Below are 12,500 nucleotides of genomic sequence, written 5' to 3' on the forward strand. Positions count from 1 at the left end.
AGCCGTGCTAAGCCGTGCCCAGCCCGGGTACAGCCGTGCCAAACCGTGCCGACCTGTGCCAAGCCGTGCCAAGCCGTGCCCCGCCCGGGCAGAGCCGTGCCAAGCCGTGCCCAGCCCGGTCAGAGCTCTGCCAAGCCGTGCCGAACACAGCCTAGCCGTGCCCCGCCCGGGCAGAGCCGTGCCAAACCGTGCCGAGCTGTGCCAAGCCGTGACCAGCCCGGGCAGAGCCGTGACAAGCCATGCCCAACCCGGGCAGAGCTGTGCCAAGCCGTGCCAAACCGTGCCCCGCCCGGGCAGAGCCGTGCCAAACCGTGCCGAGCTATGCCAAGCCGTGCCAAGCCGTGCCCCGCCCGGGCAGAGCTGTTCCTAGCCGTGCTAAACAATGCCGAGCTGTGCCCAGCCCGGGTAGAGCCGTGCCAAACCGTGCCAAGCCTTGCCGAGCAATGCCGAGCCGTGCCCTGCCCGGGTAGAGCCGTGCCAAACCGTGCCGAGCTGTGCCAAGCCGTGCCCATCCCGGGCAGAGCTATGCCAAGCCGTGCTGTGCCATGCCGAGCCGTGCCCAGACCGGGCAGAGCCGTGCCAAACCGTGCCGAGCTGTGCAAAGCCATGCCGAGCCGTGCCCTGCCCGGGTAGAGCCGTGCAAAACCGTGCAGAGCTGTGCCAAGCCGTGCCCAGCCCGGGCAGAGCTGTGCCTAGCCCTGCTAAACAATGCCGAACCGTGTCCAGCCCGGGCAGAGCCATGCCAAACCGTGCCGAGCTGTGCCAAGCCGTGCCAAGCCGTGCCCAGCCCGGGCAGAGCTGTGCCTAGCCGTGCCAAGGCATGCCGATCAGTTCCCAGCCCGGGACGAGCCGTGCCAAACCGTGCTGATCTGTGCCAAGCCGTGCCAAACCGTTCCCAGCCCGGGCAGAGCCGTGCCAAACCGTGCCTAGCAGAGCCAAGCTGTGCCCAGCCTGGGCAGAGCTGTGCCAAGCCGTGCCAATGCATGCGGAGCCGTGCCAAGCCCAGGCGGAGCCGTGCAAAACCGTGCCCAGCCCGGGCAGAGCTCTGCCAAGCCGTGCCAAGCCATGCCGAGCCGTGCCCCGCCCAGGCATAGCCGTGCCAAACCGTGCCCAGCAGAGCCAAGCCGTGCCCAGCCCGGGCCGAGCTGTGCCAAGCCGTACAAAGCCATGCGGAGCCGTGCCCAGCCCGGGCACAGTCGTGCCAAACCGTGCTGAGCTGTGCCAAGCCGTGCCAAGCCGTGCCAATCCATTCCGAGCCGTGCCTAGCCGGGGCAGAGCCGTGCCAAACTGTGCCGAGCTGTGCCAAGCTGTGCCAAGCCGTGCCCAGCCCGGGCAGAGCCGTGCCAAACCGTGCCAAGCCCGGGCAGAGCTCTGCCAAGCCGTGCCAAGCCATGCCGAGCCGTGCACAGGCCGGGCAGAGCCGTGCCAAACCGTGCCAAGCTGTGCAAAGCCATGCCGAGCCATGCCCTGCCCGGGTAGAGCCGTTGCAAGCCGTGCCCAGCCCGGTCAGAGCTGTGCCAAGCCATGCCGAGCCGTGCCCAGCCCGGGTAGAGCCGTGCCAAATCGTGCCGAAAAGAGCCAAGCCGTGCACAGGCCGGGCAGAGCCGTGCCAAACCGTGCCAAGCTGTGCCAAGCCGTGCCAAGCCGTGCCCCGCCCGGGCAGAGCCGTTGCAAGCCGTGCCCAGCCCGGTCAGAGCTGTGCCAAGCCATGCCGAGCCGTGCCCAGCCCGGGTAGAGCCGTGCCAAATCGTGCCGAAAAGAGCCAAGCCGTGCCCCGCCCGGGCAGAGCCGTGCCAAACCGTGCCGAGCTGTGCCAAGCCGTGCTAAGCCGTGCCCCGCCCGGGCAGAGCCGTGCCAGACAGTGCCGTGCTGTGCCAAGCCGTGCCAAGCCGTGCTCAGCCCGGGCAGAGCCGTGCCAAACAGTGCCGAGCTGTGCCAAGCCGTGCCAAGCCGTGCCCCGCAAGGGCAGAACCGTGCCAAACCGTGCCGAGCTGTGTCAAGCCGTGACAAGCGGTGCCCAGCCATGCCGAGCCGTGCCAAGCCCGGGCAGAGCCGTGCCACACCATGCCAAGCCGTGCCAATCCATGCCGAGCCGTGCGGAGCCCGGGCAGAGCCGTGCCAAACCGTGCCGAGCAGAGCCAAGCCGTGCCCAGCCTGGGCAGAGCCGTGCCAAACCGTGCCGAGCTGTGCCAAGCCGTGCCCCGCCCGGGCAGAGCCATGCCAAGACGTGCCCATCCCGGTCAGAGCTGTGCCAAGCCGTGTCGAGCCATGCAGAGCCGTGCCAAACTGTGCCGAGATGTGCCAAGCTGTGCCAACCGTGCCCAGCCCGGGTACAGCTGTGCCAAAACGTGCCAAGCCGTGCCGAGCAATGCCGAGCCGTGCCAGCCCTGGCAGAGCCGTGCCAAACCGTGCCCATCCCGGTCAGAGCCGTGCCAAGCCGTGCCAAGCTGTGCCGAGCCGTGCCCACCCCGGGCAGAGCCGTGCCAAACCGTGCCGAGCTGTGCCAAACCGTGCCAAGCCGTGCCGAGCAATGCGGAGCCGTGCCAACCCTGGCAGAGCCGTGCCAAACTGTGCCGAGCTGTACCAAGCCGTGCCAAGCCGTGCCCAGCCCGGGCAGAGCCGTGCCAAACCGTGCCCATCCCGGTCAGAGCCGTGCCAAGCCGTGCCAAGCTGTGCCGAGCCGTGCCCACCCCGGGCAGAGCCGTGCCAAACCGTGCCGAGCTGTACCAAGCCGTGCGAAGCCGTGCCCAGCCTGGGCAGAGCCGTGCAAAACCATGCCGAGCTGTGCCTAGCCGTGCCGAGCCATGCCCTGCCCGGGTAGAGCCTTGCCCAACCCGGGCAGAGCTGTGCCAAGCTGTGCCAAGCCGTGCCCCGCCCGGGCAGAGCCGTGCCAAACCGTGCCGAGCTATGCCAAGCCGTGCCAAGCCGTGCCCCGCCCGGGCAGAGCCGTGCCAAACAGTGCTGAACTGTGCCAAGCCGTGCCCATCCCGGTCAGATCTGTGCCAAGCCGTGCCGAGCCATGTCGAGCCGTGCCAGCCCGGGCAGAGCCGTGCCAAACTGTTCCGAGATGTGCCAAGCCGTGCCAAGCCGTTCCCAGCCCGGGCACAGCCGTGCCAAACCGTGCCGAGCTATGCCAAGCCGTGCCAAGCCGTGCCTCACCCGGGCAGAGCCGTGCAAAACCGTGCCGAGATATGCCAAGCCGTGCCAAGCCGTGCCCCGCCCGGGCAGAGCAGTGCCAAACAGTGCCGAACTGTGCCAAGCCGTACCAAGCCGTGCCCAGCCCGGGCAGAGCCGTGCCAAACCGTGCCGATCTGTGCCAATCTGTGCCAAGCCATGCCCCACCGGGTAGAGCCGTGCCAAACCATGCCGAGCTGTGCCAAGCCGTGCCAAGCCATGCCGAGTCGTGCCCAGCCCGGGCAGAGCCGTTCCTAGCCGTGCTAAACAATGCCGAGCCGTGCCCAGCCCGGGCAGACCCGTGCCAAACCGTGCCGAATTGTGCCAAGCCGTGCTGAGCCGTGCCAAGCCCGGGCAGAGCCGTGACAAGCCGTGCCCAGCCCGGGCACAGCTGTGCCAAGCTGTGCCAAGCCGTGCCCCGCCCGGGCAGAGCCGTACCAAACCGTGCCGAGCTATGCCAAGCCGTGCCCCGCCCGGGCAGAGCCGTGCCAAACAGTGCCGAGCTGTGCCAAGCCGTGCCAAGCCGTGCCCAGCCCGGGCAGAGACGTGCCAAACCGTGCCGAGCTGTGCCAAGCCGTGCCAAGCCGTGCCCCGCAAGGGCAGAACCGTGCCAAACCGTGCCGAGCTGTGTCAAGCCGTGACAAGCGGTGCCCAGCCATGCCGAGCCGTGCCAAGCCCGGGCAGAGCCGTGCCACACCATGCCAAGCCGTGCCAATCCATGCCGAGCCGTGCGGAGCCCGGGCAGAGCCGTGCCAAACCGTGCCGAGCAGAGCCAAGCCGTGCCCAGCCTGGGCAGAGCCGTGCCAAACCGTGCCGAGCTGTGCCAAGCCGTGCCCCGCCCGGGCAGAGCCATGCCAAGACGTGCCCATCCCGGTCAGAGCTGTGCCAAGCCGTGTCGAGCCATGCAGAGCCGTGCCAAACTGTGCCGAGATGTGCCAAGCTGTGCCAACCGTGCCCAGCCCGGGTACAGCCGTGCCAAAACGTGCCAAGCCGTGCCGAGCAATGCCGAGCCGTGCCAGCCCTGGCAGAGCCGTGCCAAACCGTGCCCATCCCGGTCAGAGCCGTGCCAAGCCGTGCCAAGCTGTGCCGAGCCGTGCCCACCCCGGGCAGAGCCGTGCCAAACCGTGCCGAGCTGTGCCAAACCGTGCCAAGCCGTGCCGAGCAATGCGGAGCCGTGCCAACCCTGGCAGAGCCGTGCCAAACTGTGGCGAGCTGTACCAAGCCGTGCCAAGCCGTGCCCAGCCCGGGCAGAGCCGTGCCAAACCGTGCCCATCCCGGTCAGAGCCGTGCCAAGCCGTGCCAAGCTGTGCCGAGCCGTGCCCACCCCGGGCAGAGCCGTGCCAAACCGTGCCGAGCTGTGCCAAACCGTGCCAAGCCGTGCCGAGCCGTGCGGAGCCCGGGCAGAGCCGTGCCAAACCGTGCCGAGCAGAGCCAAGCCGTGCCCAGCCTGGGCAGAGCCGTGCCAAACCGTGCCGAGCTGTGCCAAGCCGTGCCCCGCCCGGGCAGAGCCATGCCAAGACGTGCCCATCCCGGTCAGAGCTGTGTCCAGTCGTGTCAAGCCATGCAGAGCCGTGCCAAACTGTGCCGAGATGTGCCAAGCCGTGCCAAGCCGTGCCCAGCCCGGGTACAGCCGTGCCAAAACGTGCCAAGCCGTGCCGAGCAATGCCGAGCCGTGCCAGCCCTGGCAGAGCCGTGCCAAACCGTGCCCATCCCGGTCAGAGCCGTGCCAAGCCGTGCCAAGCTGTGCCGAGCCGTGCCCACCCCGGGCAGAGCCGTGCCAAACCGTGCCGAGCTGTGCCAAACCGTGCCAAGCCGTGCCGAGCAATGCGGAGCCGTGCCAGCCCTGGCAGAGCCGTGCCAAACTGTGCCGAGCTGTACCAAGCCGTGCGAAGCCGTGCCCAGCCCGGGCAGAGCCGTGCAAAACCGTGCCGAGCTGTGCCTAGCCGTGCCGAGCCGTGCCCTGCCCGGGTAGAGCCGTGCCAATCCGTGCCGAGCTGTGCCAAGCCGTGCCAAACCGTTCCCAAGCCGGGCAGAGCTGTGCCTAGCCGTGCCAAAACATGCCGGGCCGTGCCCAGCCCGGGACGAGCCGTTCCAAACCGTGCCGACCTGTGCCAAGCCGTGCCAAGCCGTGCCCCGCCCGGGCAGAGCCGTGCCAAGCCGTGCCCAGCCCGTTCAGAGCTCTGCCAAGCCGTGCCGAACACAGCCAAGCCGTGCCCCGCCCGGGCAGAGCCGTGCCAAACCGTGCCGAGCTGTGCCAAGCCGTGACCAGCCCGGGCAGATCCGTGCCAAACCGTGCCGAGCTGAGCCAAGCCGTGCCAAACCGTGCCCAGCCCGGGCAGAGCTGTTCCTAGCCGTGCTAAACAATGCCGAGCCATGCCCAGGCCGGGCAGACACGTGCCAAACCGTGCCGATCTGTGCAAAGCGGTGCTAAGCCGTGCCCAGCCCGGGCAGAGCCGTGACAAGCCGTGCCCAACCCGGGCAGAGCTGTGCCAAGCCGTGCCAAGCCGTGCCCCGCCCGGGCAGAGCTGTGCCAAACCGTGCCGAGCTATGCCAAGCCGTGCCAAGCCGTGCCCCGCCCGGGCAGAGCCGTGCCAAACAGTGCTGAACTGTGCCAAGCCGTGCCCATCCAGGTCAGAGCTTTGCCAAGCCATGCCGAGCCATGCCGAGCCGTACCAGCCAGGAGCAAAGCCGTGCCAAACCGTGCCGAGATGTGCCAAGCCGTGACAAGCCGTGCCCAGCCCGGGCAGAGCCGTACCAAACCGTGCCCAGCCCTGGCAGAGCCGTGCCAAACAGTGCCGAGCTGTGCCAAACCGTGCCAAGCCGTGCCGAGCAATGCCGAGCCGTGCCACGCCCGGGCAGAGCCGTGCCAAACCGTTCCGAGCTGTGCCAAGCCGTGCCAAGCCATGCCGAGCCGTGCCCAGCCCGGGCAGAGCTGTTCCTAGCCGTGCTAAACAATGCCGAGCCGTGCCCAGCCCGGGCAGAGCCGTGCCAAACCGTGCCGATCTGTGCCAAGCCGTGCTGAGCCGTGCCCCGCCCGGTCAGAGCCGTGCCAAACCGTGCCGAGCTCTGCCAAGCCGTGCTAAGCCGTGCCCAGCCCGGGTACAGCCGTGCCAAACCGTGCCGACCTGTGCCAAGCCGTGCCAAGCCGTGCCCCGCCCGGGCAGAGCCGTGCCAAGCCGTGCCCAGCCCGGTCAGAGCTCTGCCAAGCCGTGCCGAACACAGCCTAGCCGTGCCCCGCCCGGGCAGAGCCGTGCCAAACCGTGCCGAGCTGTGCCAAGCCGTGACCAGCCCGGGCAGAGCCGTGACAAGCCATGCCCAACCCGGGCAGAGCTGTGCCAAGCCGTGCCAAACCGTGCCCCGCCCGGGCAGAGCCGTGCCAAACCGTGCCGAGCTATGCCAAGCCGTGCCAAGCCGTGCCCCGCCCGGGCAGAGCTGTTCCTAGCCGTGCTAAACAATGCCGAGCTGTGCCCAGCCCGGGTAGAGCCGTGCCAAACCGTGCCAAGCCTTGCCGAGCAATGCCGAGCCGTGCCCTGCCCGGGTAGAGCCGTGCCAAACCGTGCCGAGCTGTGCCAAGCCGTGCCCATCCCGGGCAGAGCTATGCCAAGCCGTGCTGTGCCATGCCGAGCCGTGCCCAGACCGGGCAGAGCCGTGCCAAACCGTGCCGAGCTGTGCAAAGCCATGCCGAGCCGTGCCCTGCCCGGGTAGAGCCGTGCAAAACCGTGCAGAGCTGTGCCAAGCCGTGCCCAGCCCGGGCAGAGCTGTGCCTAGCCCTGCTAAACAATGCCGAACCGTGTCCAGCCCGGGCAGAGCCATGCCAAACCGTGCCGAGCTGTGCCAAGCCGTGCCAAGCCGTGCCCAGCCCGGGCAGAGCTGTGCCTAGCCGTGCCAAGGCATGCCGATCAGTTCCCAGCCCGGGACGAGCCGTGCCAAACCGTGCTGATCTGTGCCAAGCCGTGCCAAACCGTTCCCAGCCCGGGCAGAGCCGTGCCAAACCGTGCCTAGCAGAGCCAAGCTGTGCCCAGCCTGGGCAGAGCTGTGCCAAGCCGTGCCAATGCATGCGGAGCCGTGCCAAGCCCAGGCGGAGCCGTGCAAAACCGTGCCCAGCCCGGGCAGAGCTCTGCCAAGCCGTGCCAAGCCATGCCGAGCCGTGCCCCGCCCAGGCATAGCCGTGCCAAACCGTGCCCAGCAGAGCCAAGCCGTGCCCAGCCCGGGCCGAGCTGTGCCAAGCCGTACAAAGCCATGCGGAGCCGTGCCCAGCCCGGGCACAGTCGTGCCAAACCGTGCTGAGCTGTGCCAAGCCGTGCCAAGCCGTGCCAATCCATTCCGAGCCGTGCCTAGCCGGGGCAGAGCCGTGCCAAACTGTGCCGAGCTGTGCCAAGCTGTGCCAAGCCGTGCCCAGCCCGGGCAGAGCCGTGCCAAACCGTGCCAAGCCCGGGCAGAGCTCTGCCAAGCCGTGCCAAGCCATGCCGAGCCGTGCACAGGCCGGGCAGAGCCGTGCCAAACCGTGCCAAGCTGTGCAAAGCCATGCCGAGCCATGCCCTGCCCGGGTAGAGCCGTTGCAAGCCGTGCCCAGCCCGGTCAGAGCTGTGCCAAGCCATGCCGAGCCGTGCCCAGCCCGGGTAGAGCCGTGCCAAATCGTGCCGAAAAGAGCCAAGCCGTGCACAGGCCGGGCAGAGCCGTGCCAAACCGTGCCAAGCTGTGCCAAGCCGTGCCAAGCCGTGCCCCGCCCGGGCAGAGCCGTTGCAAGCCGTGCCCAGCCCGGTCAGAGCTGTGCCAAGCCATGCCGAGCCGTGCCCAGCCCGGGTAGAGCCGTGCCAAATCGTGCCGAAAAGAGCCAAGCCGTGCCCCGCCCGGGCAGAGCCGTGCCAAACCGTGCCGAGCTGTGCCAAGCCGTGCTAAGCCGTGCCCCGCCCGGGCAGAGCCGTGCCAGACAGTGCCGTGCTGTGCCAAGCCGTGCCAAGCCGTGCTCAGCCCGGGCAGAGCCGTGCCAAACAGTGCCGAGCTGTGCCAAGCCGTGCCAAGCCGTGCCCCGCAAGGGCAGAACCGTGCCAAACCGTGCCGAGCTGTGTCAAGCCGTGACAAGCGGTGCCCAGCCATGCCGAGCCGTGCCAAGCCCGGGCAGAGCCGTGCCACACCATGCCAAGCCGTGCCAATCCATGCCGAGCCGTGCGGAGCCCGGGCAGAGCCGTGCCAAACCGTGCCGAGCAGAGCCAAGCCGTGCCCAGCCTGGGCAGAGCCGTGCCAAACCGTGCCGAGCTGTGCCAAGCCGTGCCCCGCCCGGGCAGAGCCATGCCAAGACGTGCCCATCCCGGTCAGAGCTGTGCCAAGCCGTGTCGAGCCATGCAGAGCCGTGCCAAACTGTGCCGAGATGTGCCAAGCTGTGCCAACCGTGCCCAGCCCGGGTACAGCTGTGCCAAAACGTGCCAAGCCGTGCCGAGCAATGCCGAGCCGTGCCAGCCCTGGCAGAGCCGTGCCAAACCGTGCCCATCCCGGTCAGAGCCGTGCCAAGCCGTGCCAAGCTGTGCCGAGCCGTGCCCACCCCGGGCAGAGCCGTGCCAAACCGTGCCGAGCTGTGCCAAACCGTGCCAAGCCGTGCCGAGCAATGCGGAGCCGTGCCAACCCTGGCAGAGCCGTGCCAAACTGTGCCGAGCTGTACCAAGCCGTGCCAAGCCGTGCCCAGCCCGGGCAGAGCCGTGCCAAACCGTGCCCATCCCGGTCAGAGCCGTGCCAAGCCGTGCCAAGCTGTGCCGAGCCGTGCCCACCCCGGGCAGAGCCGTGCCAAACCGTGCCGAGCTGTACCAAGCCGTGCGAAGCCGTGCCCAGCCTGGGCAGAGCCGTGCAAAACCATGCCGAGCTGTGCCTAGCCGTGCCGAGCCATGCCCTGCCCGGGTAGAGCCTTGCCCAACCCGGGCAGAGCTGTGCCAAGCTGTGCCAAGCCGTGCCCCGCCCGGGCAGAGCCGTGCCAAACCGTGCCGAGCTATGCCAAGCCGTGCCAAGCCGTGCCCCGCCCGGGCAGAGCCGTGCCAAACAGTGCTGAACTGTGCCAAGCCGTGCCCATCCCGGTCAGATCTGTGCCAAGCCGTGCCGAGCCATGTCGAGCCGTGCCAGCCCGGGCAGAGCCGTGCCAAACTGTTCCGAGATGTGCCAAGCCGTGCCAAGCCGTTCCCAGCCCGGGCACAGCCGTGCCAAACCGTGCCGAGCTATGCCAAGCCGTGCCAAGCCGTGCCTCACCCGGGCAGAGCCGTGCAAAACCGTGCCGAGATATGCCAAGCCGTGCCAAGCCGTGCCCCGCCCGGGCAGAGCAGTGCCAAACAGTGCCGAACTGTGCCAAGCCGTACCAAGCCGTGCCCAGCCCGGGCAGAGCCGTGCCAAACCGTGCCGATCTGTGCCAATCTGTGCCAAGCCATGCCCCACCGGGTAGAGCCGTGCCAAACCATGCCGAGCTGTGCCAAGCCGTGCCAAGCCATGCCGAGTCGTGCCCAGCCCGGGCAGAGCCGTTCCTAGCCGTGCTAAACAATGCCGAGCCGTGCCCAGCCCGGGCAGACCCGTGCCAAACCGTGCCGAATTGTGCCAAGCCGTGCTGAGCCGTGCCAAGCCCGGGCAGAGCCGTGACAAGCCGTGCCCAGCCCGGGCACAGCTGTGCCAAGCTGTGCCAAGCCGTGCCCCGCCCGGGCAGAGCCGTACCAAACCGTGCCGAGCTATGCCAAGCCGTGCCCCGCCCGGGCAGAGCCGTGCCAAACAGTGCCGAGCTGTGCCAAGCCGTGCCAAGCCGTGCCCAGCCCGGGCAGAGACGTGCCAAACCGTGCCGAGCTGTGCCAAGCCGTGCCAAGCCGTGCCCCGCAAGGGCAGAACCGTGCCAAACCGTGCCGAGCTGTGTCAAGCCGTGACAAGCGGTGCCCAGCCATGCCGAGCCGTGCCAAGCCCGGGCAGAGCCGTGCCACACCATGCCAAGCCGTGCCAATCCATGCCGAGCCGTGCGGAGCCCGGGCAGAGCCGTGCCAAACCGTGCCGAGCAGAGCCAAGCCGTGCCCAGCCTGGGCAGAGCCGTGCCAAACCGTGCCGAGCTGTGCCAAGCCGTGCCCCGCCCGGGCAGAGCCATGCCAAGACGTGCCCATCCCGGTCAGAGCTGTGCCAAGCCGTGTCGAGCCATGCAGAGCCGTGCCAAACTGTGCCGAGATGTGCCAAGCTGTGCCAACCGTGCCCAGCCCGGGTACAGCCGTGCCAAAACGTGCCAAGCCGTGCCGAGCAATGCCGAGCCGTGCCAGCCCTGGCAGAGCCGTGCCAAACCGTGCCCATCCCGGTCAGAGCCGTGCCAAGCCGTGCCAAGCTGTGCCGAGCCGTGCCCACCCCGGGCAGAGCCGTGCCAAACCGTGCCGAGCTGTGCCAAACCGTGCCAAGCCGTGCCGAGCAATGCGGAGCCGTGCCAACCCTGGCAGAGCCGTGCCAAACTGTGGCGAGCTGTACCAAGCCGTGCCAAGCCGTGCCCAGCCCGGGCAGAGCCGTGCCAAACCGTGCCCATCCCGGTCAGAGCCGTGCCAAGCCGTGCCAAGCTGTGCCGAGCCGTGCCCACCCCGGGCAGAGCCGTGCCAAACCGTGCCGAGCTGTACCAAGCCGTGCGAAGCCGTGCCCAGCCTGGGCAGAGCCGTGCAAAACCGTGCCGAGCTGTGCCTAGCCGTGCCGAGCCATGCCCTGCCCGGGTAGAGCCTTGCCCAACCCGGGCAGAGCTGTGCCAAGCTGTGCCAAGCCGTGCCCCGCCCGGGCAGAGCCGTGCCAAACCGTGCCGAGCTATGCCAAGCCGTGCCAAGCCGTGCCCCGCCCGGGCAGAGCCGTGCCAAACAGTGCTGAACTGTGCCAAGCCGTGCCCATCCCGGTCAGATCTGTGCCAAGCCGTGCCGAGCCATGTCGAGCCGTGCCAGCCCGGGCAGAGCCGTGCCAAACTGTTCCGAGATGTGCCAAGCCGTGCCAAGCCGTTCCCAGCCCGGGCACAGCCGTGCCAAACCGTGCCGAGCTATGCCAAGCCGTGCCAAGCCGTGCCTCACCCGGGCAGAGCCGTGCAAAACCGTGCCGAGATATGCCAAGCCGTGCCAAGCCGTGCCCCGCCAGGGCAGAGCAGTGCCAAACAGTGCCGAACTGTGCCAAGCCGTACCAAGCCGTGCCCAGCCCGGGCAGAGCCGTGCCAAACCGTGCCGATCTGTGCCAATCTGTGCCAAGCCATGCCCCACCGGGTAGAGCCGTGCCAAACCATGCCGAGCTGTGCCAAGCCGTGCCAAGCCATGCCGAGTCGTGCCCAGCCCGGGCAGAGCCGTTCCTAGCCGTACTAAACAATGCCGAGCCGTGCCCAGCCCGGGCAGACCCGTGCCAAACCGTGCCGAATTGTGCCAAGCCGTGCTGAGCCGTGCCAAGCCCGGGCAGAGCCGTGACAAGCCGTGCCCAGCCCGGGCACAGCTGTGCCAAGCTGTGCCAAGCCGTGCCCCGCCCGGGCAGAGCCGTACCAAACCGTGCCGAGCTATGCCAAGCCGTGCCCCGCCCGGGCAGAGCCGTGCCAAACAGTGCCGAGCTGTGCCAAGCCGTGCCAAGCCGTGCCCAGCCCGGGCAGAGACGTGCCAAACCGTGCCGAGCTGTGCCAAGCCGTGCCAAGCCGTGCCCCGCAAGGGCAGAACCGTGCCAAACCGTGCCGAGCTGTGTCAAGCCGTGACAAGCGGTGCCCAGCCATGCCGAGCCGTGCCAAGCCCGGGCAGAGCCGTGCCACACCATGCCAAGCCGTGCCAATCCATGCCGAGCCGTGCGGAGCCCGGGCAGAGCCGTGCCAAACCGTGCCGAGCAGAGCCAAGCCGTGCCCAGCCTGGGCAGAGCCGTGCCAAACCGTGCCGAGCTGTGCCAAGCCGTGCCCCGCCCGGGCAGAGCCATGCCAAGACGTGCCCATCCCGGTCAGAGCTGTGCCAAGCCGTGTCGAGCCATGCAGAGCTGTGCCAAACTGTGCCGAGATGTGCCAAGCTGTGCCAACCGTGCCCAGCCCGGGTACAGCCGTGCCAAAACGTGCCAAGCCGTGCCGAGCAATGCCGAGCCGTGCCAGCCCTGGCAGAGCCGTGCCAAACCGTGCCCATCCCGGTCAGAGCCGTGCCAAGCCATGCCAAGCTGTGCCGAGCCGTGCCCACCCCGGGCAGAGCCGTGCCAAACCGTGCCGAGCTGTGCCAAACCGTGCCAAGCCGTGCCGAGCAATGCGGAGCCGTGCCAACCCTGGCAGAGCCGTGCCAAACTGTGCCGAGCTGTACCAAGCCGTGCCAAGCCGTGCCCAGCCCGGGCAGAGCCGTGCCAAACCGTGCCCA

The sequence above is a fragment of the Anas acuta genome, chromosome 14 (genome assembly GCF_963932015.1).
Source record: "Anas acuta chromosome 14, bAnaAcu1.1, whole genome shotgun sequence".
NCBI classification, from domain to species: domain Eukaryota; kingdom Metazoa; phylum Chordata; class Aves; order Anseriformes; family Anatidae; genus Anas; species Anas acuta.